The sequence below is a fragment of the Scylla paramamosain genome, unplaced genomic scaffold (assembly GCF_035594125.1).
Source record: "Scylla paramamosain isolate STU-SP2022 unplaced genomic scaffold, ASM3559412v1 Contig16, whole genome shotgun sequence".
NCBI classification, from domain to species: Eukaryota; Metazoa; Arthropoda; class Malacostraca; order Decapoda; family Portunidae; genus Scylla; species Scylla paramamosain.
In genome coordinates this window covers 534,054-540,000 of record NW_026973681.1, presented here as the reverse complement: position 1 = coordinate 540,000, position 5,947 = coordinate 534,054, and the positions used below count along the sequence as shown (strand labels likewise).

The 5,947-nt window shown below is 38.9% G+C and overlaps 1 long non-coding RNA gene across 1 annotated transcript; it reads left to right on the top strand.

Moving 5' to 3' along the window:
• The first annotated feature begins 1,594 nt into the window (after positions 1-1,594).
• On the top strand, positions 1,595-5,523 carry LOC135097269 (uncharacterized). Its single transcript, XR_010265544.1, has 3 exons — positions 1,595-2,013; positions 4,062-4,150; positions 4,628-5,523. It is a non-coding gene; the product is annotated as an uncharacterized LOC135097269 (long non-coding RNA).
• Positions 5,524-5,947: the final 424 nt, after the last annotated feature.

Sequence of the window (5,947 nt, the reverse complement as noted above, 5' to 3'; positions counted from 1 at the left end):
ATCTTTTTTTTTTTTTTTGTACGATAAGATTTTTTTTTTCGATGAAAAAGTAAAAAAAAAAAAACTGAGTGTCCAATATTTTACTTTCAAATATTTGTCAGAAATCAAAATCAGTTACAAACAAAAATGACGACAGCAGACTTTGTTCGCCTCTCACAGCTTGATAAGCCGCAATGGCCCATCTGTGTGTAACACCAATAACAACGGAGATAATTTTTATATGCCAAAATCCGCCATTTTAAGTTATGTCAAAGTTTAAGGGATGACCTATAATACACCTATTGCAGCTAAGGACTTGAAATTCACATGATATATACATCACAATATGTTGAAAAACAGATATAGATTAATTTAGTTACTCCGATTGGTTTTGTACATAGGCCCTAAAGTAATTCATGATTTCACCCTTAATTACCCTGGGGGGAGGGGGAAGGCGGTTGAAAACATTTTTTGTTATATTTCGATTTTTAGATCAAAACCAGTGTTTAACTGTTTGAAATAAATGAAATATTAATGCAAAAGATATCTAATGCAGACACATTGACTATTTCCTAGATTTACGGAAAAATATTTATCTTATTTTTCGTATATAAATTTGAAAAAAATAGTTAGACCTAAAATTACGTACTCTCTAATGTTGTACGCAGCAAAAGAACCGTAGATATTCATAGGAGACTGAGGAAGAACGGGTACGCCAGAAAGAAAAAAATAAAAAAAGTCATGTCTCGCAGCGGGCGAAACCGTGAAATTTCATAACAGAAGACCTCATTACATAAGGGGATATATATATACTATATATATTATATAATATATATATATATATAATATATATATATATATATATATATATATATATATACTATATATATATATATATATATATATATATATATATATATATAAATATATATATATATATATATATATATATATATATATATATATATATATATATATATATATATATATATATATATATATATAATATATATATATATATATATATTTTTTTTTTTATCAAAACGTTACATATATAAAAAAAAAATTGGGAAGAAAAATGTAGAAAATAAAAAAAATAAAAAAAAATTCATATCCGGATCGTACAAACGACACCAAAAACATGTTTGCGCGCCTGATGTTGTTAAGACACACGACACACACCTCCCTTGAGAAAAGATGGTAGCCTTCACGAGTGTCTTACTATTTCTTTGCAGAGCCCCTCTTCTTGATGACGACGCGTACACTGTCAGCTACACTTTGCAGTGTCTCACGTAAATTTTTCTCTATCTTTGTATCTCCATTTCAGATAAATTGTTATCTTTCCAAGGGTTGAGGAGAACATGGTCGTGGTTCAAGTGAAGCCACTACAGCCACTCCCTGACAAGCCTTCCACACCGGTGAGTGTTGTTCAAGCATGTATTAGTATTGCTAATTCCTTATTTCCTAGAACATCTACCACTATATAATGGAAATGTCTTTCCAACACAAATAACGTCAAGGAAAAATAAACTCTACACTAACTAAGTGATGAAAAAAGTAGTAGCATCATCCGCTGCACAAAACAATACAGCAGCGAAGTGAAACTACCAGGACTTGAACCAACACCTGCCTGCCTCACTGACACCTGCCGTGGTGCCAGGGAGTGCCGAGGCCTGTGCTGCCACCACGCTGAGAGAGGGAGAAAGAGAAGAGCATCAGAGAGGAATGACCGTGGCAGGAAGGATGGTGTGTTAGGTGACTGGTTCAGACAGTGACAGTGGACAGAAGAAATGCTGGAGAAAGATTAGACCACAGGTGGTTCATGTTGTAGTTGTTCAAGATTTGGAAGAAAACATTTTTTTTTTTTCTAGACAGTGGCAGGCAGACACACAAGAGAGGATGGTGTGGTGGACAAGAGGATGCAGGGAGACAGCAGACAGAATGGAAGCTACAGATGAAAGAAGAGCAGGTCAAGCCATGGCAGCAGACACATAGACAGACAGATTGGATAAGAAAGAAGTATTATTTAGTGAGGTAAGGAACTGTACAACCCCTTCACAGTGCAGACTACTTGATAGCAGAGGTGGTTCATGGTGGTTCAGGATTTGGTTTGAAGCTGTTACGTGAAAAGAAAAGTCTGAGGAACGAGAGGTTGTATTGTCACTTGTCAACAAAGTGGCAGAGTATTGCTATAACATTTATAGCTAAAGCTGTACCAGCTGCCTGAGTGTGTCATGTCCATTGTGTACTTACAGTCACCTTTGGTCATGTCTACGCTAGTGGAGGAGAGGGGAAGAACAAACCTTGAATCGTCCAGGGTTAGAGTTTTTAGCAAAGGTTTGAGCGAAGAGTTCAGCTTTAGAGATAGATTTGATTAGCAGTGGTGCCATCTGGTTGAAATAGAGAAGGGAAAGGAGAAGCAAAGTTATTATAGATGTTTTTGGGTAAGTGCCAGAAGTCACGAGGGGGAGTTAGATCTTGAAAGGTTTTGACACTTTTTGTTAATGAAGGAGTTTTTTTTTGGCTAATTGGAGAACAGACTTGGCATGGCAGAAATGTAAAGTGCATTAGATTCCGGTGATGGAAGAAGACTTAAGCACCTTTGGTGGGCCAACTCTCTATCATGTATAGCACGAGAACAAGCTATGTTAAACCAAGTTTAACTTTGGAAGGTTTAGGTCGAGAAAAAGAGTGACGAATGTACGCCTCCATGCCAGACACTGTCACCTCTGTTATGCGCTCAGCACACAAAGACGGGTCTCTGACACGGAAGCAGTAGTCATTTTCCAAGGAAAATCAGCAAAATACCTCCATGTTCCCCCAACTAGTACAGGCAAAACGCCAGTGGCACCTTCCTTTAGGGGGATCCTGAGGAGGGATTGGAGCGATAGGACAAGATACAGATATGAGACTGTGATCGGAGGAGCCCAACAGAGAAGAAAGGGTGACAGCATAAGCAGAAGGATTAGAGGTCAGGAAAAGGTCAAGAATGTTGGGCCTATCTTCAAGATGGTCAGGAATACGAGTAAGGTGTTGCACAAATTGCTTTAGGTCGTGGAGAATAGCAAAGTCTAAGGCTAGTTCACCAGGATGGTCAGTGAAGGGAGAGGAAAGCCAAAGTTGGTGGTGAACATTGAAGTCAGTCTCCAAGAATTAAGATCTCTGCAAAAGGGAAGAGAGTCAATGTGCTCCACTTTGGAAGTTAAGTAGTCAAAAAAATTTTCATAGTCAGAAGAGTTATTTGAGAGGTATACAGCACAGATAAATTTAGTTTGAGAGTGACTCTGTTGTCGTACCCAGGTGGTGGAAAACTCGGAAGATTCAAGAGAGTGGGCACGAGAGCAGGTTAAGTCATTGCGCACATAAACGCAGCATCCAGCTTTGGATCGAAAATGAGGATAGAGAAAGTAGGAGGGAACAGAAAAGGGGCTACTGTCAGTTGCCTCAGACATCTGAATTTCAGTGACGAAAGGATGATGAAGCTTAATAGAGGAGAGGCAGTGTTCTACAGATTGAACGCGAATGTTGCAGAAGTTTATGAAGAAAAACTGAGAGGGGTATCAAGACATTTAGGGTCGTTACCAGAAGAGCAGTCTGATCCGGGGGACAATTGTGGTCCGCTCACCAGATGGGGTCTCCGAGGCTGGTGTAGGAGTATGTGTGTAATAATTAGGTGCTGGTAGTTGTTTTGTGTGCAGGAAGAGAGATATCTCCATGACTATAATGTTTGGTACGATTGAAAACATCCTTTGATTTCCACAGATATGTACACACACTAGCAACAGTTTTCACCTGTAGCACCAGAAACAGTCTTCCTCACACGAACCGTTTCACTGCCAGGACTTGAAGGCTGATGAAGCAGTGCGGCGGAGGTCACGCCTCTCAGAGTGTTTATACTTGTTGTCAACACCGCCATAACTAATACAAACTCTTTAGTGCAGGTAGTTAAATAACTGCAATCATTGTTTCAGATTCCTAAATTCACAAAGTGCATAACTCATTCCAAGTTTTTATTGCAGATAATTAAAGTTTTAGTGAAATAATTATTCCTATTCCTAATGTTGTGTGGTGCATTATCTCAGACAGGACCACTGGAAGCTGTCAGAGTGCTGTGGCACGTGGCAAGAACCAAGTGTTCAGGAGCACACAATGTCCCTTCACCAGTCAGCAGGTTACGAAAAACAATGCAGTATTTTGTTGAGTAATCAAAGTAATAAAATGTAAATGATAAAATGTCAGTACTGATTTAGAGTGTCACACTCCACCATGGCAAAGACTGCCGGCTGAGTAATATTCAAGTTGTATTAGTGAGACTCTACTCAATGTTAATTGTAAGGCAGGTGTAAAAAAAATAGTAAAAAATATATCATAGTACAAGAAAATGACAGTTCAAAATGTAAACATATCTTTACTTGTTAGACTTGAATGGTCATTAAGTAGTACAGCAGACCCTTCCTACAGTAAATTCACTATTATTTGTTGACTGGCCTTATTTGTCTCTCATCATTTTACTTTTCTCATTATTCTGTCTTGTTTTCTCATCAATACTTGAGTGCTTCATGTTATCTCTATTATTGTGACTTTCTCTCATTATTATGTTGCTGATGTTGTCTACTCTCATCATCTGACGGACTGCTCGCCTTCACAGGTCTGGGCGGCTTGGAAGTCTCACTACAAACTGAAGACCCGTTCACTTGAAGGACACAGTTGGAGTCGGACACAAGATCCAAGAGGGAGGAGTCATTTTTAAACGAGAGCTTCAGGCAGAAAATTCGAGTGGATTTTCAACTCTAAAAATAACTTAATTTTTTTGGGTATTTTGAACCTTCTTTATCTTGAAAAATAACTCCAGATATTATGACTCTAGCTGGAAGTTGACCTGAGCAATGTAGGGTTTGCTGCAGTGAGATTACCAAGGCACGAGTGTCTGGGATTTAAAGATGATGGATATGTGTCCTGTGTGCTGCTGTGCTGGGAGGAGAGGAGCAGCAGCAGTCGTGGGGCTCTGCTGCTGCTGTCACTGGTGCAGCTGTTCACTCCTGCAGCCACCTTCCCTCAACATACTGTGTCTTTCCTCACCTGCAATGAACAACTATGAACAATACTTCTCCTCCGATGAGGAACAGTGAATAACCTCTCTCTCTCTCTCTCTCTCTCTCTCTCTCTCTCTCTCTCTCTCTCTCTCTCTCTCTCTCTCTCTCTCTCTCTCTCTCTCTCTCTCTCTCTCTCTCTCTCTCTCTCTCTCTCTCTCTCTCTCTCTCTCTCTCTCTCTCTCTCTCTCTCTCTCTCTCTCTCTCTCTCTCTCTCTCTCTCTCTCTCTCTCTCTCTCTCTCTCTCTCTCTCTCTCTCTCTCTCTCTCTCTCTCTCTCTCTCTCTCTCTCTCTCTCTCTCTCTCCACAGTATGTCCCCCACAGTATGTTTACAAACCCACAGTGACTCTCCACAGCCCCTCACCAACAATTGTCTCCTTCACACACACACACACACACACAAATGTTGGAATCTTGTAGTGTCTACAACAAGGAATGGAACCAAAATCGACAAGCCAAATTTTCTTCCAGCCTGCGTGAGTGTAGTGAGGCTCAATGTGTGTGTACAAGTGAAGAGTATATATTAGATGCATGACTTAAAAATATGAGGCTTACACAAAAATACAGGACACAACTTGAGTGTGGTGAGTCAAAGGAGAGTCAAAATGCTCAACTTTGAATTAATTTACAACGAAAAGTAACTAAATAAACACACTATAAAAAAAATAATCTCATCAATTAACAGTGGAAAAAAATATATATATACACCAACGCAAAATAAATAAATAAATAAATAAATGAAAACTAAATAAAGCAAATTAATCTGAACGCTAACATACAAACCAACATAGTCGTATATTTTTAAACACTACAGTGAAGAAAGATAATGAAGCTTTAATTAACATTGAGTGAAAGAGAGAGAGAGAAATTTGTGGTCT